This window comes from Grampus griseus (assembly GCF_964374135.1).
Source record: "Grampus griseus genome assembly, chromosome: 15".
Lineage (NCBI taxonomy): Eukaryota > Metazoa > Chordata > Mammalia > Artiodactyla > Delphinidae > Grampus > Grampus griseus.
In genome coordinates this window covers 76,159,212-76,182,293 of record NC_139009.1, presented here as the reverse complement: position 1 = coordinate 76,182,293, position 23,082 = coordinate 76,159,212, and positions in this window count along the sequence as shown.

Sequence of the window (23,082 nt, the reverse complement as noted above, 5' to 3'; positions counted from 1 at the left end):
GTTTTTATTTAATTGTGTAACTTTGTTTTTCCATTACTGTGAAAGTAAGGTGTTGTACTTTTAATTTTTTTTAACAAATGCTACCATTCTTATTTAAGAGAATAAATTCCAAACAGTCTTAAAAACAAAAAAAAAGACACTAATGAAAGAAATCAAAGATGATACAAACAGATGGGGAGATATACCATGTTCTTGGATTGGAAGAATCAACATTGTGAAAATGACTATACTACCCAAAGCAATCTACAGATTCAGTGCAATCCCTATCAAACTACCAATGGCGTTTTTTTTTCACAGAATTAGAACCAAAAGTTTTATAGTTTGTATAGAAACACAAAAGACCCCTAATAGCCAAAGCAATCTTTAGAAAGAAAAACAGAGCTGGAGCAATCAGGCTCCCTGACTTCAGACTATATTACAAAGCTACAGTAATCAAGACAGTATGGTACTGGCACAAAAACAGAAAGATAGATCAATGGAACAGGATAGAAAGCCCAGAGATAAACCCACGCACATATGGTCACCTAATCTATGACAAAGGAGGCAAGAATATACAGTGGAGAAAAGACAGCCTCTTCAATAAGTGGTGCTGGGAAAACTGGACAGCTACATGGAAAAGAATGAGATTAGAACACTTCCTAACACCATACACAAAAATAAACTCAAAATGGATTAAAGACCTAAATGTAAGCCCAGACATTATAGAACTTTTAGAGGAAAATATAGGAAAAACACTCTTTGACATAAATCACAGCAAGATCTTTTATGACCCACCACCTAGAGTAATGAAAATAGAAACAAAATAAGCAAATGGGACCTAATGATACTTAAAACTTTTGCACAGCAAAGGAAACCGTAAACAAGACAAAAAGGCAACCCTCAGAATGGGAGAAAATATTTGCCAATGAAACAACTGACAGAGGATTAGTCTCCAAAATATACAAACAGCTCATGCAGCTCAATATCAAAAAACAAAAAAAAAAATCAAAAAATGGGCAGAAGACCTAAATAGACATTTCACCAAAGGAGACATACAGATGGCCAAGAGGCACATGAAAAGCTGCTCAACATCACTAATTATTAGAGAAATGCAAATCAAAACTACAATGAGGTATCACCTCACACCAGTCAGAATGGCCATCATCAAAAAATCTACAAACAATAAATGCTGGAGAGGGTGTGGAGAAAAGGAATCCCTCTTGCACTGTTGGTGGGAATGTGAATTGATACAGCCACTGTGAAGAAAAGTCTGGAGGTTCCTTTAAAAACTAAAAATAGAACTACCCTATGACCCAGCAATTCTACTACTGGGCATATACCCTGAGAAAACCACAATGCAAAAAGGCACATGTAACCCAATGTTCATTGTAGCACTATTTGTAAATAACCAGGACATGGAAAAAACCTAAATGTCTATGGACAGATGAATGGATAAAGAAGATGTGGTACATATATACTATGGAATATTACTCAGCCATAAAAAGGAAAAAAATTGGGTCATTTGTAGAGATGTGGATGGACCTAGAGTCTGTCATACGGAGTGAAGTAAGTCAGAGAAAACCCGATATCATATATTAATGAGTGCATGTGGAATCATAGGTAAACCTATTTCCAGGGCAGGAATAGAGACACAGATGTAGAGAACGGACGTGTGGACATGTTGGCGGGGGGAAGGGGAGGATGGAATGAATTGGGAAATTAGGTTTGACATAAATACACTACCATGTGTAAAATAGCTAGCTCATGGGACCCTGCTGCATAGCTCACGGACCTCAGCTCCTTGCTCTGTGTTGACGTAGATGGGTGGGATGAGGGGGTGGGAGGTCCAAGAGGGAGGGGTATATGTATGCATATAGCTGATTCACTTCATTGCATAGCAGAAACTAACACAACATTGTAAAGCAATTATACTCCAATTTAAAAAAAGAAAAGAAAAAAAGGCCCCACATCTGCTACTGGTAGCAGAACTTTTGCAAACACTTGTTTCCACGTATGGAAGACATGCATGTCTTCAGTGTGGGAATGTTTAAATTGTTATAGTATACATCCCCACGTTTCTTTTTAATTCTAAAAGGCCAGGACAGAGTATTTAAACATTTAAATTCAGTTCACTTTAGTAAATATATATATTGAGAATGTAAGTGAAAAGTTTCAAGGCTTTATTCCAATTCTAGGCATTAAGAAAATAAAGTTTTATTTTTGTGTGCTATGTTTAGTGTTGTCTAGCATTTTTATTAGTTATGAGATGTTTAATGCCTACATTAGATCAGCTAATACTCCTACATGTTCACACATTTAAAGGCATTTGAAAGATGGTTATGATTTTATCTTCAGGCTAGCTCTGTAGGAAATTAAGTATATATGTGTATATATGTATATATATGTATATATCTTCTTTTCTCTCTCTAAAGGAAAGAAGGCATCGGTGGATTTTACAAAGGAATTGCCCCCAATTTGATTAGAGTGACTCCAGCCTGCTGTATTACCTTTGTGGTATATGAAAATATCTCACATTTTTTACTTGGCCTTAGAGAAAAGAAAAAGTAAACTAAAAGAAGATAATTCCAGTACATCTGCCCAAGGCAGCCATGTGCTCCTTTGTATTTGAGACATGAAACTCAGAAGAATACTGCACAGCAACATGGCTCATAATTGAACTCGGTCTATAATCATTAGAAGTCACAGAACTGCTAAGCCTTCACAATGTTTTTCTGCTTTTGCTTTCCCCATACGTATGGGACTTGGCTTCCTCTACCTGAAATGGTTGCTAGCAACACAACAGTAAAACTGACACCGAATGGAGAGTTTCACAGATTTTCTCCATTTCATTGTCCAAGTAGAAGCTGACTTGCAGCATTTGCTGAATGGATTTGAAGACCGCTCCTTTTTCTGAACTCGTTTGTCTGTATTGGCTTTAAAATCAACCTCTGTGGGCTTCCCTGGTGGCGCAGTGGTTGAGAGGCCGCTTGCCGATGCAGGGGACACATGTTCGTGCCCCGGTCTGGGAAGATCCCACATGCCGCGGAGCAGCTAGGCCCGTGAGCCATGGCCGCTGAGCCTGCGTGTTCAGAACCTGTGCTTCGCAACGGGAGAGGCCACAACAATGAGAGGCCCGCGTACCGCAAAAAAAAAAAAAATCAACCTCTGTGCAATAGCAAACAAAAACCTTCTTAAAAGATGTCATTGCTGTTTCAAGTGTTTGCTGGGAAAGATGTTGCCCAAATCCTGACCACTTTTGAAACGGGTAAGTTTGGTGGGGAAAAAACTCCACTGTAAATGTGCTTTTGTTTTAATTCATTTGGAATGCAGTTATGTACTTCTCTTAATTTGAGAAGTACCTGATATCTGTTGTCATTCCATCACGAATTTTTTTCCCAGAAGCTCTTTCATCATTTAAAATGTAATCCTGGATCACATTATTATCTTTTGGCATAGGTAGTTAGCGTCTTTTTATAGAATCTGAACGAGGATCCAGCTGTGTCAGCCCTTGCTTAGCATATGTCTATAACTCACTTTACTGGTGTTGCTAGTAGATCACCTTATAGAGATACTAGAATGACTGGGGTACGTTTGTTGACAAACTGTATGGACACGAGAAGCTTTAGCTTTCTACCTCAGATTTCAGATATGTGGGTCCAGATCCCACATAAGTTACCAGTCTACATCGCTTGCTCAAATTCAGGTTTAAATACAAATTCCACTAAAGGCCATTATTGATTTTACTTTTGAGTTACGGTAACTTTTCTATAAATATAAAGGTCTGCCCCAGAAGGGTGCCAGAAGGATACTAACATTTTTATTTACGTAAACATCTATGAATGCTTTTTCCTGTACCATCTATTTCTTATAAATAAAATACTGTGGCTCTCAAAGCCATATTTAAATGGTTCTTTGAAAAGAGGCCCATTTTTTTATATTTTGAAAATGGCTTTGTTTTAAAAATAAAGACAGGTACCTAATTGTATTTACTGTATCTCGTTACATGCAGAGGAGTGCATTATAAATTAAATGTGATGTATTTTCCTCCTTCTGAATAATACTATTATTCATATGAAATCCTGATAGTAGTCCCTGTATGGAAAGCCAAGTTTTACAGTTGATATTTGGAGTTTTAGAGGTAGTGCCATTATTTGAATGCCTCCTGTGTACCCCTAAATTAATAAGGCATAATTCGTGTCCTCTGAGAGCATACAGGCTTGCGGGATGAATAAGCATTAAATAACTACAGTTCTAGGTTAAGAACATGCAAGAAGATTTCTACAAGCGCTGCACGAGTTTTGAGAAGAGAATTCATTCCACTCGATCAACGGTTACAGCACTCCTTCCTGCGCTGTGCCATGTATGTTACCAAGCATTGAGGATATGGCAGTAAATGAGCTACAAAACATTCCTGCCCTCAGGGAATTTTCATTTTAGTGTGAAGTGACAAAACATAAATATGCATAATATAATTTCAAATATTAAATGCTAGAAGTAAAACTAAGGAGTTGGGAATAGTGTTGCTATGCTAGGTAGGACCGTTGGGGTCAGGAAAGGTCTCTGAGGAGGTAGTATTTGAAACATTTTGACATAAGTGAGGAAGCAAGCCACTATGACATGTTGACAAAAATCAGTCAGCCTAAGGAATGGAAACTTATTCGAGCCAAATTTGGATATTACGACCCAGGAAGAGCATCTCAGAAAGCTCTGAGAAGTGAAGTAAAGGCTCAGTTATAGAAGTTTGTTGAGACAGAAGGCTATACCTTTAGATGACGTGTTGTTGACAGTTTACACAATCCAAGTCTAAGCATCATCTTGGCCCCTTACAAGATCAAGAAGGAATACTGTCTTTTAAGGAGTTGTCTTTCTGATGCTAGGAGAGTGTTGCTCTCTATGGTTGAGCAGGTATCTCTGCCAATGGGGAAGGTTTGGCCCATGCATAATGCAGATACACAATGTACAGTAGTGGGGAGAGAGGCCACCAAAGGGCAGGGAAAAGTTTAAGTTTTTCTTGTCTTGCCATAAAATATGAACTTTAATGATCAATGGGGGGAAACTGTGAAATAACCTTTCAGTAGAAAGTGTTAGGTGATCAAATATTTGGTCCCTCAAAACAAGGGTGGCTGCTTGCCTGTCCCTTGATGCTTGGCCTTAACGGCCTGATTCTCTCCTTTCGGGGGAGTTGTACTAGCAGGATGTTTGGCAAGGACTGACATTCAGTTCTAAGTTGTCCAGTAAGACTTAAGCCAATTTTCCTCACATGTGTGTGGGGTATGTCCATTATTTTATATAGAACTACAGATGTGATCTATAGTTTCAAGTCATTTAGACATTATCTTAGTACGAGTAGGTGACACAGCATGAAAGGCAGGAAAGTATCAACTTATAAGTTCCACAAACTAAATTGGTAGTAGTAGCAATATCATGAGCAAAGATTTAAGCCAAAATCCTCCTGAACAAAACCATTTTCCTAGTATTTCCCCTAAACTAGGAAGAGGATTGTTCAGAGCAGAAATCTGACACTTCATGGGTCATAAGATGAGTAAACAAATATCATGGCTAAATGGTCATGCCATTTGGAAAACTGATAGTAACCAGAGTACTCACATTACAGATTGACACGGGCTGTTTCCACGGTAGCCATAGGTGACCTTGAGCCCAAGGGAAACCAATTTTTTATCTTCTTAACCAACCTGGGGAGAGCCAAGGTCATAAACTTGTTCAGTAAATCCATTGGGTCCTGTTAGGAGCTACCCAATATTCAACATCTAATAAAAAAGGAGTATTATGGCCAGGTTCAGAACATGCACCGTTAATTGCCCAGGTAAGAGGGTATCACTTAGTGATATTGGTGGCAATGTTAGCTTGCATGGTGCTAGAGTTTCGTTTGAAATAAAATTTCTAAGAACCATCCAGTTAGAGCTTTGGAGAGGAGAGATCCACTAAGGCAACCTGGGAGTACTGGTAATTGGCCACAAACCCAGCAATTGGATTGATTTTTTTTTGAAACTTGCATGGGATTGAGCCCAAGAAGTACATTTGGTTCATTTGCAAAAGCGTGAGCAATTGTCAAAGTAATCAGTATACAGACCTGCTCTGTCATCTTGGGTCAGCTGTCTACTTCTGATGTAATATTCTCATCCTGGTCTGGTAGTGCTGGTCTTAGTCTAAGTCAGGTGTCAGAAATGGGAGTTGCAGTTCATTCAGTTGTAGAGGTCTGATAAGGTCCCTTCCGAAGTGGCCCAAAAGAGTCCTTTATCTGATGTCTTTTCCAATATGCATAACCTGGTTGCAGGTCATGATGCATCTTGATCTTCTTCCAAAGTTAGATTACTGTGATAAACTTCAGAAACAGTGTCTTTTTAATGACTAAACTTAACAAGGAGTTATCTGGGAAGTGAGTCTGCGCCAGTAAATACAGACATCAATTAACAAAACTAGAATTCTGTAGTCACTGAAACAATCTTTTTCTCTCTAAAATACCCTCATTTCTACCAAATATAGCCAAATTAAGACTTATTTGTTTGCAAAGTAAGTCTGGGTAATTGACCACATAGACTTTTAAATTGGCTGTGCTGGAACTTTTCATAAAGAATCTCAGATTGAACTTTAAAAACCTCAGGGAGGGCTTCCCTGGTGGCGCAGTGGTTGAGAGTCCGCCTGCCGATGCAGGGGACACGGGTTCGTGCCCCGGTCCGGGAAGATCCCACATGCCACGGAGCGGCTGGGCCCGTGAGCCATGGCCGCTGAGCCTGCGCGTCCGGAGCCTGTGCTCCGCAACGGGACAGGCCACAGCAGTGACAGGCCCGCGTACCGCAAAAAAAAAAAAAAAAAAAAAAAACCTCAGGGATAGGAAACCCATACCAAAGGTATGTCATAGATTCAACCTGTGATATCTATAGATTTGGGTGATGGCTTTAGGCGAATTCCTCTCTTCTCGAGGTCCCCAAAATACAGTGAGGTTCCTGTACCTTTTAGGAGGTGGCCTTCCTTACAGGCCTGATAAAGTTGCTGGGAGCCTAAGTGGTTCCAAATTCTGGAGGCATCTGGTAGAGAGAAAAGATAAGGTTTCAGTTCTACTTACAGAGGTATATTTTAAAGGTTTCCTTATATCTGGAAAACAGATTAAAACCCAGCAATATTTCAGACAAAAACCAAAAATTATAACCATAGTCTGTTCACTAGTCTGTGACTAGTCCTTGATCTCAGTAACAGTTACACGAAGCCATCCAGTTTATTAGAATTCTAAGTTCTTACCCAGTTCAGCAGTATGATGTGCAAATTATCAGAAATCTGTTCACGGCAAAAAGTACTTTCTGTGGATCTTCTTGAAGATGAAGCATTTTGCAAAAAGAGTACAATAATAACTGCCTATAAACGTCAAAAGACTTAAAAAGTCAAGGTTAAAGACCTGATTATAATGCAATTGGAAAACTTGGTTACTGCTGTGACACACAACAATTTAAGATAATTACTAAAATTATGACTGATATAATTTTTACCAGGACCTACCAGAATTTTAGGAGTTCCATATAATTTCTAGAATATGTATGTTGGTAACATTTACCCATAGGGTACAATCTAAGAAGTTTTATCACCACCTATTTGACAGTGCTTCCCATGTAATTTAACATACCAAAGAAGCCTAAGTAGTTTAATATTCCTCTCTCTGAGATGGAGAGAAAACAAATATTTTGAGGTATTCTAGGGACCCTTTGGAAAACTTCAAAATTAGCTAGAGGTCAAATGAGCTTCATTTAGGATTTTATCTTTGGGAAGGTTGTCAAAAATATCAAGAAGTTTTACAACACTTGGTCAAATAGAATCACAGGTCACTGTGAAACAATACCCATTCACTTAACTAAAGTGACAATAGAAGATCTCACTGGCAAATACAGATCACTTCAACACAAAGAAACTCACAATCTATTATCAAAAACAGTTCAATATTTTAAGAAAACTTTGTCCTTTCAGAGAACCAAATTCAGGTTTTGTACCACTTTACTTTTTTTTTTTTTTGCGGTACGCGGGCCTCTCACTGTTGTGGCTTCTCCCGTTGCGGAGCACAGGCTCCGGACGCGCAGGCTCAGCGGCCATGGCTCACGGGCCCAGCCGCTCCGCGGCATGTGGGATCTTCCCGGACGGGGGCACGAACCCGCGTCCCCTGCAACGGCAGGCGGACTTCCAACCACTGCGCCACCAGGGAAGCCCTGTACCACTTTACTTTTAAAATTCACTTTCTTAATTAAGTTCAATCTTATCTAATTTAGGCCAATCCTGATCATGTACAAAACTCTCAGTGTTCCCTTGCCACAAACATTTGACAACTTTATGTATCCATTTAGAAACAACCAGCTCTAGGACAAAATGACCTTTTTTTTAACAAAATGTATTTTCATTCCTCTTTTTTTGTCTGAAAACACACATCCTACTTTCCTTGCATACTGAAATGTTTCCCTTATAATGCTTAACCTTAGAATCTTAATCTCTAGCAAAAACCAAGAAGCAAGTAAACTGTCATACCAGCATTTCCTGATTGACAATTATGAACGTATTTTATAACCGCTAGAAACATACACCTTCTTAAAGAATTTCTTTCTTCAGTGTGATACAAGACATGTATCTAATAAACAGCTTCAGTTTCTCTTAAGACAAAAGTAGGTAAGCTTAAGCCTGCCCAGCAATTAATGTTCTAGTATTTTATCCTACTTGTAATGACCCAGATAGTGAAGAAATTCTCGTAGTTTAACTTAGTTTTGTTTCAGGTTACCAAAATCTGGAGATATTATCCTTAAAGTAGACATTCCCAAAACAGTTATTCCTAAAGAGTTTACCTAAAGCTCTTATCTCATTTACTTCTACTTTATTTACTTAAAACGTTTTCATACCATTATTTTTCTTGCTGACAAACTTTAACAGTAATAAGGTCTTATTTGATTTCTAGTAAAACTAGGTACAGTAAAAGTATTATATTTAATATTGATGACTCAGACAGGAAAGGGGCAGGGCACAACCTTTAAAAGAATTGTAAGGCCAACTGGCCCGAGGCAGGCGAACGCAATCAGACTCACAGGTTGCATCAGACTGAAACTTTCCGTACCACCCAGTTCCAGAAACTGACCTGGAGACTTTCCACCCGGCCCAGCCTTCCCGCCTATCGAGGGGCGGGACTAACGGTCCCCCAGGATACCCGAAAAGACCACCAAATAAGGAATACCCTGCGCCCTCCCGGATTCACCACACCCCTTTCCCTTCTTCCCCTGTAAATTCTGCCCAAACCCTCGCCCGGGCGGACTTCTCTGGCCCCTTTCTCTCGGACCAGTGAACCTCGCCCGGGGGCGCTCCCAAATAAAGCTTGTTTAAGCTCTCCCCCGTTTCTTGGTGCCGTTCCTTACATTTGGTGCCGAAACCCGGGAGGGGTACCAAGCCCCGCGGGTTACCGCGCGGGCCGCTCCTCCCCTTCCCCAGGAGACAACCAGGGAACCTCTACTCATCCACCCGATCCGGCAGAAAACGGGGTAAGTCCCCTTCCCTTGTTCCCTCCGACCCCCAGAGTCCCTGCCCACCGGACTCCCTGTCCTTAATCGCGGCCACGTAAGGGATTCCTCCGTCCTCTCTCCGGGCCTCGGGCAACTGTGGAGACGTCCCAATCGCCTGACCGCCCTCCGACCTGCCGTGAATTGGAGACTGAGACCAGGGACGCCTCTCTCCCTCTCCATTCACTCAGGGACAGACTGGGGGTCATGGGAACCTCACAATCGAAACCAGATCCTAAGACGCCCCTGGGGTGTCTCCTAGCCAATTTTACAGCCCTCGGTTTCTCCCAAGATCTCCGTAGCCGACGCCTTATCCTCTAGACAGTCAATCCAAATGGCCTCCTGAAGGAACTTTCGATTTTAACATCCTCCGTGATCTAGATAATTACTGCCGCAGGACGGGCAAATAAATGGTCTGAGGTCCCCTATGTCCAGGCCTTCTGGTATTTACGCTCCCGCCCTTCCCTGTACATCTCCTACACCCAAGCCCCTAATTTCCTTTGACGATGACCCCTCTCCACTAGCCGACCCACCCGAATCTCTCGCCTCTCCCCCCTCCAGAACTCCTCTCCATCCTCCACCCTACCCTGAAGCGGTCCCTCCTCCTCCCGAACCCGCTCCGGCCCCTCCAACCGCTCCCCCGCCTCCCTCAACGGTTTCTCCTCCCACGCCCCTTGCTTCGCCAATTAGTGCACATACACGCGCTCACGACTCCCAAGATGCAAATCTCCTCTGCCCTCTGAGGGAGGTAGCAGGAGCTGAAGGACTGGTCAGAGTCCATGTCCCTTTCTCTCTCCAGGACCTCTCTCAAATTGAAAAGCGATTAGGCTCCTTTTCTGCCGACTCTTCCCGCTACATCAAAGAATTTCGCTACCTCTCTCAAGCTTACGATCTAACCTGGCACGATATCTTTGTGATCCTATCTTCTACTCTGACCCCTGACGAGAGGGAAAGAATTCAAACTGCTGCCCGAAACCACGCAGATCAGGTTCACCTTACCGACAACTCCATGCCTGTCGGAGCGACTGCCGTACCCGGCACCGATCCAGGCTGGACTTATCAGGATGGCCAAGATGGCCGTCGTAAACGCGACCTCATGATCCAGTGCCTCCTGGCTGGCATGCAGGCCGCCGCTCATAAGGTAGTCAATTTTGAAAAACTAAAAGAGATAACCCAAGAACCTAACGAAAATCCAGCTATCTTTCTCAATCGCCTTACAGAGGCCTTAACTCTCTACACCCGGCTGGACCCCGACACCCCGGCAGGGGCAGCGGTCCTAGCCACCCATTTTATTACCCAGTCAGCCCCGGACATCCGAAAGAAATTAAAACGGGCAGAAGACGGCCCTCAGACCCCTATTCGAGATCTGGTAAAGATGACCTTTAAAGTCTATAACGGCCGTGAGGATTTGGCAGAATCCAGCCGACAGGCTCGGATGCACCAGAAGGTAGCCCTCCAAGCCCAAGCTCTTGTAGCCGCCCTAAGGCCGGCCATCTCCCATGGATCACAGCATCCACGGGGTCCGCAAAAGGCAACCCCGCCGGGGGCCTGCTTCAAATGCGGAAAAGAAGGCCGCTGGGCTCGCCAATGTCCCAATCCCCGACCTCCTTCTAAGCCCTGTCCCAGCTGCGGGCTAACGGGCCACTGGAAGAGTGACTGCCCTACGACTGGCCCTCCCTCAGCGTCTCCACGCGGGGGGCAGGCCGACCCAACGGCATTACCACTCGAACTGCTGGGATTGGCTGACGACTGACGGCGCCTGGACTCGAAGACCCCCATCACCCTCGCCGAGCCCAGGGTAACGCTACAGGTAGCGGGTAAGTCCATCTCATTTCTGGTGGACACGGGGGCTACCTATTCGGTCCTGCCTACCTACTCCGGGCCAGTTTCTCCTTCCCAGATCTCGGTCATGGGTATTGATGGCAAACCGTCCTTCGGACTCCAGACCAGCCCCCTCTCATGTTACATCGAGAGGCTCCCTTTCACTCATTCTTTCTTAGTCATACCGTCCTGCCCGGTTCCTCTGCTAGGTCGTGATGTTCTCTTCCAATTAGGGGCCTCTCTCCAACTGGCCAGGCTTGATCCTAAGGCCCCCTCCTCTCAACTCCTGCTCCCCCTCCTCGGTCTGGTAGCAGAACCCCCTCCCTCCTCTTTCCCTCCTCCCATCTCCCCCAACCTGATAGACCCCCAGGCCTGGGATACATCAAAGCCCATAATAGCAACCCACCATTCTCCCGCCCTCATCCGCCTGAAGGACCCCTCCAAATTTCCATCAGGGCCCCAATTTCCCATCTCTGAGACTCACCTTAGGGACCTACAACCTATTATCACCAGACTCCTAAACCAGGGACTTCTTATCCCCACTGACTCTCCCTGCAACACCCCCATCCTAGCTGTCCGCAAGGCCTCTGGGGATTATCGCCTGGTCCAGGACCTGCGACTAATCAATGAGGCCATAATTCCTCTCCACCCAGTAGTACCAAACCCATACACCTTGCTCTCCCATATCCCCCCATCCACAACCCACTTTACGGTTCTGGATCTCAAAGATGCCTTTTTCACTATCCCCCTACATCCCGACTCCTATTTCCTCTTTGCCTTTACCTGGACAGATCCGGATACTCATACTTCCAGTCAGCTCACCTGGACAGTTCTTCCCCAGGGCTTCCGCGACAGTCCTCGCCTCTTCGGTCAGGCGCTGGCACGGGACCTCACTTCCTGCTCCCTTACCCCCAGCACACTCCTCCAATATGTAGATGACCTCCTCCTCTGTAGCCCATCTCTCAGCCTCTCAAGACAACATACTGCAGATCTCCTCAATTACCTTGGCTCTCGCGGTTATCAGGTCTCCCCAGCCAAGGCTCAGTTATCTGTATCTTCTGTAACCTACCTGGGGCTCCACCTTACCCCTACCGCAAAAGGTCTAACAGCCGATCGCACCCCGATTATCTGTGAACTCCAGCCTCCGGAAACAGCGGAACAAATTCTCTCCTTTTTGGGCCTTATAGGATTTTTCCAACACTGGATCCCTAACTTTGCTCTCCTCACTAAACCCTTATATCTAGCCTCTAAAGAAACCCCTCAAGGACCCCTCACCTCTCCTTCTGCCGTTCGACAGGCCTTTCTCACCCTCCGTAAGGGATATACATCACAATCTGATACTTATATTTGAGTTCTACAGGAACTCGGCCCCCACCTAGGTGGAGGATGGAATGATGATGTTGACCTTTTCTGACCCTCATGACTTCAATCAACTAAAGTTTGGACACTGTCATCCTTTGCCCCAGTTCTGTGCTGAATTCTCTCCTGCTCAAGCCCCTTCATGAAGCTTAAAACTTCCCCAGTTTTGCTGTTTGAGGAGACAGTGAAACTGAGCAGGACCCTGTGGGGCTCCTGTGCCCAGGAGCCTTTCTGTTCAGCCTCCTTGACCTTCCCTGAGTCCCAAAGGGCAGGTTCAAACAGTTGCTAATTAGGGAAGGGAGGGGATGCAGAGACAAGGGAGGATCAGCTGAGAAACAATAGTGCAGCCTTGGAGCAGGGTCCTGGTTCCACCTCAAGGGATACACATAGCAATATCTTTGAGCTCTTTACAGAAAGAAAACCCCCAACAAACGGAAGGTGGAACCCCTGGATGAAGCATTCTTCAGAGAAGATCAGGAGACCACCTGAGGCCCTGCACACACCCTGATCCTTATGAGCAGCGCCACCCTTGAACCATTGCTATCAAACTCCTCACCAAACTCCCCTGGGTTGGGCCACACAGTTTCAAGGGTGGGAGCCCACTGTGTCCCCCTTCGCCTGGCAAAGCAATAAAATTATTCTTTTCTACTTCACCCAAAACCGTCTCCGGGATTCAATTCAGCGCTGGTGCACAGAGGCCGAGTTTTCGGCATCAACACTGCTTTGGAAAAGACCTCTGGTGTTCTGCTTACTTGATGAAAGTAATAAATCCTTCCTTCTCTCGCTTTTTTTTGTTTTGTTTTTTGCGGTACATAGGCCTCTTACTGTTGTGGCCTCTCCCGTTGCGGAGCATAGGCTCCAGACGCACAGGCTCAGCGGCCGTGGCTCACAGGCCCAGCCGCTCCGCGGCATGTGGGATCTTCCCGGACCGGGGCACGAACCCATGTCCCCTGCATCGGCAGGCGGACTCTCAACCACTGCGCCACCAGGGAAGCCCACCTTCTCTCGCTTTTTATCTTGGTTGTGTCTTTTGGCTTGACACAGGTAACGACCATATTGAGATATCACTTCACACTTACTAAAACAGCTAAAATAAAAATGGGTGACAATACCAAATGATGGCAAGGATGTGGAGAAAGTGAATCTCTCTTACATTGCTGGTGGGAATGTAAAATGGTATACCCGCTGGAAAGCAGCTTGGCAAACTTACTTTAGTTAAAAAAACTAAACATGCAACTAAAATATGACCCAGCAATTGCAATCCTGGACATTTAGTTCAGAAAAATGGAAACCCACGATCACACAAAAACCTATGTGTGACTGTGCATCAAAGCTTTATTTGTAATACTAAAAACTGGAAACTAAACTAAACTAAAATACTAAAAACTGGAAACAACTAAAACGTCCTTCAGTGGGTGACTGGTTAAACAAATGTGACACATCGTTTCCATGGAACTTCACTCATCAATGAAAAGAATGAACTATTGATATATACGACAACATGGATGGACCTCAGAGCATTACACTGAGTGAAAAAAAGCCAATCTCAAAAGGTCACATACTGTATGATTCCGATTAAATAACATTGTCAAATGCCATCATAGAGATGGAGAGCAGATTAACGGTTGCCGAGGTTTAGGAGTGTTGGGAGGGAGAGTTTTGAGTGCGTGTAGTGTAAGTAACTGACAATTACACAGCTTTTTTGATTGTAAAATGTACGCGTCTGACATTAAGCTTTCGATTGCTGCGGCATCTACTTCAAAGTCATTCATCTTGAGCAAACACACTGCTTATTACACAAGCAGTTAAGGAGCCAGGCTGCCCCAACCATGAAGTTCCCCTTTTGGAAACCCCTGGCTGACCTCAACAACTGACCATTTGAGTGAGCGACCCCGTTTTCCCTTCCCACACTTTAATTCCGAAAAGAGTAAACCTGAGAAACCCTAGGCAACCCATCCTCGAGCCCAGTAAAGGCAGAACCCCAGGTCCGTACTCTCTTTCTCTCTCTCTCTCTCTCTCCCTGTGACCTTGCTGTGTGGCCCCAGACATGCCGTGTGCCTTCCAGGACTTGTGGGTAATAAACCTTGTTTTTACAAAGTTCCCTGATGGTTGTTGACAAGGTGTGTCTTGTAATCATAATAAGAACCACAAGGGCCGGTCCAGCCACGACACTGGTTCCAAAAGGGGAAACGTCTGAGGGGGCTTGTCCAGAACATTATAGCCTTGGCATTTCTAGCCCACAGCATCACTACCTGTAGGCTGAGAGGTACACAAAACGGCATGATTTTCAGGGGTATTTGTGGTGATGGAACAGTTCTGTCTCTTGATTGCAGTAGTGCTTACGTGAATTTTTACGTGATAAAATAAAAAGTGCACACACATGTACTGTAGCAATATCAATTTCCTGGTTTTGCTACTGTTACTGTCGTTAGGTAAGGTATAAAATGTTTGCAACTTCCTGTGAGTCTATAAGTATTACAACATAAAATGTTAAACAGATATACTATGTAAACTACACTACAATAAAGTTAATTTTTAAGTGATCTTTTAATTGTTTGGCAAAATGCAGCGTAACAGCCTGAATTCATGCTTTGGAGCCAGGAAGAATTGTGCTGTACCCATTATTTTCTTGTTTAATCTCGGAGTAATGTCTTAACCTCTCTGAGTATCCGTTTCATCACGTGTAAAATAGATATAATACTACCCATATTACAAGGTTGTTGTGAGGTGAAGAAATTTATATAGAATGTTTAGTTCACGTTCAGTATTCCACAGATTTTAGTTTTCTTTATCTTTTCCTTTATCCCATTATGAGATTTATTACCTAAAAGAACTCAAAAATCATTAAAACATCTGTCAGGTTTCTCTATTTTAGCGGTTAGAAATATAGTCATAGCGTTGGGACTCGCCCAGCCCTTACCTTTCCTTCAGGAATTCTATGCCCAATAAATTCACCCAACACAGGAATTGTGGTTTACCAGGGAACAATGCTAAGAGTTACCACCAGGTGGCAGACCATCCTCTCTACTGAAAGATCAATTTGGTCACCAGAGGTGATGATAACCCGCTATATTTCCACTATGAAGTCTTGTTGTATTTACTGCTGTGAAGAATTTCTGGAACAGCCCAATTTCTCCAGATTTTCTGGCCCTGAGATTTTGAATATGATCCAACCCTGTACTCAGTTAAACTTGGTTCAACAGTATATCAAATATTTATCAAGCTCACATGACAGATAACTGTGCGAAGGGCTGAGGGACCAGAGCCGTAGGCTGTATGGCACTGTTGCTTTTAGATTGTGTGTGTGTGTGTGTGTGTGTGTGTGTGTGTGTGTGTTTATTGCAAGGTGCTTTTCCATCAAATCCTCCTATATAAATCACACAAGGTATTGCAAAAAGCATTTATTCTACTTTGCACCCAAACTGCTGTGGCCTGGGACAAGGTAGAAAGAATAAGACCAAGTGGGCGAAAGTGATTCAGTTGGATTTCAAACCAACTACTGTACCTTCTCAAAATATCTGGGGTCGTAAGGTAGACAATCTGTCCCAGTTTTCCAGGACTTTCCCAGCTTTAGATCTGAAAATCCCACATCCCATGAAAGCCCTCAGTTCCAGGCAAAATGGAACGGGGTAGACAAGTGCGCACAGCCTGTACCTCAGTAATGGATACGCTGCAGTGACTGTGACGGGTTTTCAAGGGAAACAAGGCTCAGGGCTCTGTGGACAATTGCCTCTGTGGCTAGTGTGTTTGATCTCGCAGGGAACCAGAGCTGGAGCAGACAGGCATCCCGTGATGATGACTCACAGCACCTGAGAACGGCAGCACCTGGGGAGGGCGGGCAGCAACCATCCAGCCACCCTCAGGAGAACCTAAGTCTAGTCCGGGTGAATCACGAGGCACTGTCACCAGCGTCATCCCTTCCTCTAACCTCAGTGGGATGCAGTCATTTCCTGTGTCATACTTAGGCTCTGATAGAACAAATACAGGTGTTTATAAAGATAAGTCTTCCTTTGTCTACTCTTTGGTTAGCCTGAAGTAACGTTTGTATATGAAATGAAAGATAAATGACCGAATCCTCTTTTTTTATAGGTCACTGTCGCTTTCAACATGGTCCTAATTGACAATGCCCCATCCTGATACTTTTACCCTTGTATTTGGTCACCAATATATTTGCATTTCTCCCTCACTCAACTGCAAGCTTCCTGGGGGTAAGAGTGGTATCAATCATCCCCAGAGATTCTAGTTCTCTACCTGACATATAATTGATAGCCAAGACTGTTTGTTGAATGAGTGAATGACTGTATTCTAGTCCAGGATTTTGTCTGTGTTTTTACCTTTATGCTGCTACCTCAGATACCTTCCAAGTGGGACTTCTCTCGTACTTCTCTGACCTTGAATTAGAGATAGAATGGAGCCTTCTTTTTTTTTTTAAAGATCCGTTTTTTTAAAAATTTATTTATTTTACTTATTTATTTTTGGCTGCGTTGGGTCTTCGTTGCTGCACGCGGGCTTTCTCTAGTTGTGGCAAGCGGGGGCTACTCTTCATTGTGGTGCGTGGGCTTCTCATTGCGGTGGCTTCTCTTGTTGCAGAGCACAGGCTCTAGGCCTGCAAGCTTCAGTAGTCGTGGCACGCAGCTCAGTAGTTACGGCTCGCGGGCTCTAGAACACAGGCTCAGTAGTTGTGGCGCACAGGCTTAGTTGCTCCGTGGCATGTGGGATCTTCCTGGACCAGGGATCGAACCCGTGTCCCCTGCATTGGCAGGAGGATTCCTAACCAGTGCACCACCAGGGAAGCCCTGGAGCCTTCTTAATAAAACCAAAACCCAGGTTCCAAACTGGATATAGACCAAGAATCTCCATGTGAAGTGCAGGCAGCTGGGCCCTGAGGTTGCACCCTTGTTCAGACTCCTTGGTCTTTTTCCTCGCTTGCCCAGCTGTGAAAAAACTCTTCCTATTAGACCTTCTGAAAGAGCTGTGAGCAAACAATCCCTACTTCAAGAAGGAGTGGGCAATGATATCAATACTTAAGTACGAGGGCTCATTTTTTTAACTTATGTAAAAAAAAAAAAGCTTGTAGATCTCTACTAGTTAGCAGTTGTTTTTTCCAGTATTTGTGAACCAAATGAAACTCACAATGAAATATCTGCTATAAATTCTTCAGTGATTTTAAATATCTTTGAATTTTATTAAAGATGCCATTTCTACATTTATTGGATTGTCATATGTGTGTGATACATTGTTTATTCTACCTACAGCCAAAGGCTTGGTGATGGCATGGGTTTTCAGAAGTCTGGCAGTAATTCCTTGGTTCCTAAGGTTGGGGTCAACATGTGAAGAAAGAGGAGGTAGCTTGGATCCAAGTTACAGCTTGACCCCAAACTCAAGAGACTCCCCCATTCACATAGGATCCTGGGAAAATAAGGGAGTTTCCCCTTCTTAATCTCTTAATGCTTCCTTCGTTGATACCAGTTATGAGTCTCCCCACCCTTCTAGAAAGATGTTCCTTCAGGATCCCCCAAAGAAACATTTGATACCTCCAGGAGTTCTTAAGGGCTAGATGCCAGTTCAAAGGTCTTTGACTTTGAAAAACAAGAAACAAAAGGTGGGGGACTTTCACATATAGGGGAAGTCCATGTCCTTACAAGGATCCTGGATACCCATCGGGCCTGTCCATGGACGTCCTATGGCTCCGCCACTCGTCTCCTGCATCTGTTTTGACCCCACTTTGCCTGTGTTCCAGATGTTACCCTTGGCTCATTCAGTGTTACTGGTTTGCTATCTCTTATTATAATTTGGATACCTGGTGTCTGGGTCAAGGTGTAAGCTCAAAGAACAGAACTGGCTTATGCAAAAAGGATTTAATTTGGAATATTTTAAAGCCTACAGCATTGTTACAAGGCTTGAAGGCTCAGGGTCTAGAAGGTTGGACTTTCAGGAACAGCTCCCAAATCCATGCTGAGGAAATGGACCACCAGAGACTCTGCCGCGTTGGTAGCCTTCCTCGCCCCCCTGCTCTAGAACACTTGCTACCATCCACAGAGCAAGATGGGTGCCTCTTATCTTGTCACCTCTCCCACTTAACTCAGTCCTGAGTTCAAATGTCACCTGAGTACTTAGGATCAGAGGAATGGGAATCAGATTCAGAGCCGTAGATGCAATGGGAAATGTGGTTTTTAGGTTTCTTGTCTCTACCATACAGGAAGGCACCCTAGAAGAGGCTGGAACTGTTGGGGAGGGACACAATTCACAGTACCCCCTGCACCTGGCCACACTTCATCTTGGCTTTTACCCCCATTGGAAATCTGATATCCCACCCAGATTCTCTGGGACCTTGTTTTATTTGTTTGTTTGTTTGTTATTTATTTGGTTGTGCCGGGTCTTAGTTGCAGCAGGTGGGCTTCTTACTTGCTGTTCGCTGGCTCCTTAGTTGCGGCATGCAGGCTCCTTAGTTGTGGCATGTGAACTATGGTTGCAGCATGCATGTGGGATCTAGTTCCCTGACCACGGATCGAACCCAGGCCCCCTGCATTGGGAGCACAGAGTCTTATCCACTGAGCCAGCAGGGAAGTCCCTGGGACCTTGTAAATCTAATGTGAGCTATGGACCAACATAATCAGCACCGCCTGTGAGCTTTTAGAAATGCAGACTCTCAGGTCTCACCCCTACTTAATTAGAATCTACATTTTAACAAGGTCCCTAGGTGGTTTGTATGAATATTAGAGCTTGAGAAGGACTGGTCAGACACTGGTTCTCAAATTTGACTTCATGTTGGAATTACGGAGGAAGATTTAAAAACTACCAGTGCCTGGGGTGCGGGAGGGCTGGATTGGGAGTTTGGGATTAGCAGTTGCAAACTATTATATACAGAATGGATAAACAACAGGTCCTACTGGCTAGCACAGGGAACCATATTCAATATCCTGTGATAAATCATAATGGAAAAGAATAGGAAAAAGAATGTGTGTGTATATATATATATATGTATGTATAGAATGTGTGTATATATGTGTATAGAATGTGTGTATATATGTATAGAATGTGTATATGTATAGAATGTGTAAATATATGTATACACATATATAACTGCTGTACGTTACATATGAATGTTGCTAAGAGAGTAAACCCTAAATTCTCATCACAAGGAAAAGGAGGTGTTTTCTACTTCTTTAATTTTGTCTCTTTATGAGATGATGGGTGTTCACTAAACTTACTGCTATCATCATTTCAAAATGTATGTAAGTCAAATCATGATGCTGTATTCCTAAACTTTCACAGTGCTATCTGTGAATTCTCTCTTAATAAAGCTAGAAGAAAAAAAGTGGTGTTCTGGGTTACAGGGTACATACATCAATACAGTGTCTTCTCCAGAAATGTTTGTACAACTGGTATTTCATTGAGAGCTGGACAGATCCCACCTGAAAAGACTTGAAGATGAACCACGTAAGTGAACAATGTTGTTCATTTCCCAAAGTGTATCTACACCGCCCCTCCCCCACCTCCCTGGCATTAACCTCACCGTGGCCTTCTTTAGTCTATAGTGAGACCATTTTAAGTTAGATGATATAAGATTTAAGTGGTCCCACCCTCCTTAATTCCCTGTATCTACACTGTTAGTAACCAGAATTAGAAAAGTTAACATTTCACAATGGATCTATGATGCCTGAGCTAGTTCACTGTGTAAAATAAACAAGCAATTATCAAAATCAGTTTGGGTGACGTCACCAGGCACTATTTAGTGACAGAGGCCTGGCTTCCAAAAAAGTTCTAACATTGGCATCTCTGAAGAGGAAAGACTGAAAGAAAAAAAATGCAAGAAATAAAAAGAGAAAGAAAAGAAAAGGGTAAGGTTTTAGAATGGGAAGCGAGAAGTGAATTTTAGAGAATATTTAGTAGATTAAATCATAAAACCTCACCCCCAAAAATAGTTTGAATGGGGCTTCCCTGGTGGCGCACTGGCTGAGAGTCCGCCTGCCGATGCAGGGGACACGGGTTCGTGCCCCGGTCCGGGAGGATCCTGCATGCCACGGAGCGGCTGGCCCCGTGAGCCATGGCCGCTGAGCCTGCGCGTCCGGAGCCTGTGCTCCGCAACCTGTGCTCCGCAACGGGAGAGGCCACAACAGTGAGAGGTCCGCGTACCGCAAAAAAAAAAAAAAAATAGCTTGAATGAATCCGAGGTTAACAATCTAGGTAGGTCTAACCAAATCACTATGGCTGAAAATATTCTCTGTCACATTGGGACCCACAGAGCATCACACATGTTCCCTGGCTGTGTATGGCCTATTTTTTCCCATTATACATTGATGTCCCCAAAATCTCCTGTCATGCCCTGATCTCAGTTTTTTGAACATCAAGGCTGTTGGATGGTGTGGTTGTCTTCCTTTATTGTCTGGTAGTGAGAAACTTACTTTCCATTTCCATGTTGTCATTCTATTGAGTTTTTAAATAAATAAACATAAAGCTTTCAGTGTTTGAAGAATGAAGAAACTCTTTGGAAAAGGGGTTTTAATACAAAATTACAACAGATCATGCAAACCAAAGCTGGTTTGATGGGTTGAAGAGAAGGGCTCTGTCTACTTTATACACTACCTCGGCTGTACCTGAGTTAAGAGTTTAGTTGGGGTCTGGCCCCTTGGATGTCAGATGGCAGAGAGGGACAGGCAGCCCGAAAGTCACTGCAAGTGACCCAGGAGCCTGGCAGAGTGAACCCAACTCCACATCACAACTGATTGTGTTGGTTCACTTTGTGTGTCAACTCGGCTACGCCATTGTACCCAGGGTTTTTTTGTTTGTTTGTTTTGTCAAACACCAGTCGAGATATCACAGTGAAGGTATATTTTAGATGAAATTAATATTTAAATCAGTAGACTTTGAATAAAGCAGGTTACCCTCCATAATGCGGGTGGGCCTCATTCAATCAGTTGAAGGCCTTAAGAGAAAAGACTGAGGTCTCCAGAGGAAGAAGGAATTCTGCTTCCAAACTGCCTTTGGACTTGAGACTGCAACATCAAATCTTACCTGGGTCTCCAGCCTGCCATCCTACTCTGAAAATTTCAAACTTAGTTTCCCAAACCACATGAACCAATTCCTTAAAATAACTCTTTCTTGGGCTTCCCTGGTGGCACAGTGGTTGAGAGTCCGCCTGCCGATGCAGGGGACACGGGTTCGTGCCCCGGTCTGGGAAGATCCCACATGCGGCGGAGCGGCTGGGCCCGTGAGCCATGGCCGCTGAGCCTGCGCGTCCGGAGCCTGTGCTCCGCAACGGGAGAGGCCACAGCAGTGAGAGGCCCACGTACTGCAAAAAAAAACAAAACAAAACAGGATGCTAGTGTGTTTAATGCTCTGAGAAGGGGAAAAGGTATAAAAAAGGGGAAAATTATGACCTGGGCACCCTGCAGTTCTCTTAGGAGCAACCCCTCTGAAATGAGCTTCCCTGATGGCCAGAAAGGAGACAAATATGACCAAGAGTCATCTATAAGGTCTCGTGAATGAGGGCAGGCAGCCTGCAGAGCGGGACCATGTGAGTTGGGCGTGGGTCTGAGCATGGTCCCTCTAGCCCTTTTGTTCTCCTAAAAGAGAGGAAAAGGAGCTTAACTAGAACCACAAACTGGCCAAGCCTAGGGAGCTCTGGGACTATACCTGTAAACATCCCAGGAATATTTGCATGGAAGAATCTCCAGAAACCCAAGATTCCTCTTAAGAGGCGCTGAGCATTGAGTATTTAAAATATTACCATCATGGAACTTTATTTTGAGGTCACTTGCTGTAGGGTTTGAACATGTGAGTTATATTTGCCTGATACTAAATTGGTTGGACAATATTCTGGTACAGATAAAAAAGCTACCTATAGATTCATTGCTGTGAGATGGACTCGAAAAATTGAATCAGTTTCTCATCCATATACTCCCCTTTTTTTTCTCTCCCCCTGGATTAAGCAGAATCCGATCAGTTTCTTGTGACATCTCAGAGACTTTAAAATAATTGTGCTTAATGAACCTCCAGGAGATTCCAGGACTAGAGTGGACTGGCTTTCGGAAACTTATTTATCTATGTGACCCTTTTTTTCAAGAAGCAATTCTTGAGATTAGTGTTTCATGGGACACATGAAATAACTATAAAGTAATCTTGTATAAAAGACGCTTTTCCTATGAATCCCCAGTTTTCTGTTCTTTTTGCTTGCAGAACAAAGCTCTCAGTCTGACATGAGAGGCCCTTCACGCTCTGTCCCCTGCTCTATAGCTGCATCTCCCACAATTTCTGATCAGTGATGCAGCCCAATTCACCACTCCTGGAACCCATCAAGTCCATGCCCATATTTTGTTCACGGAAGAAGGATTTATTTGGTTTGTATGACAAGAAAGGCATATGTACAAAGTCCTATCCTCGTATG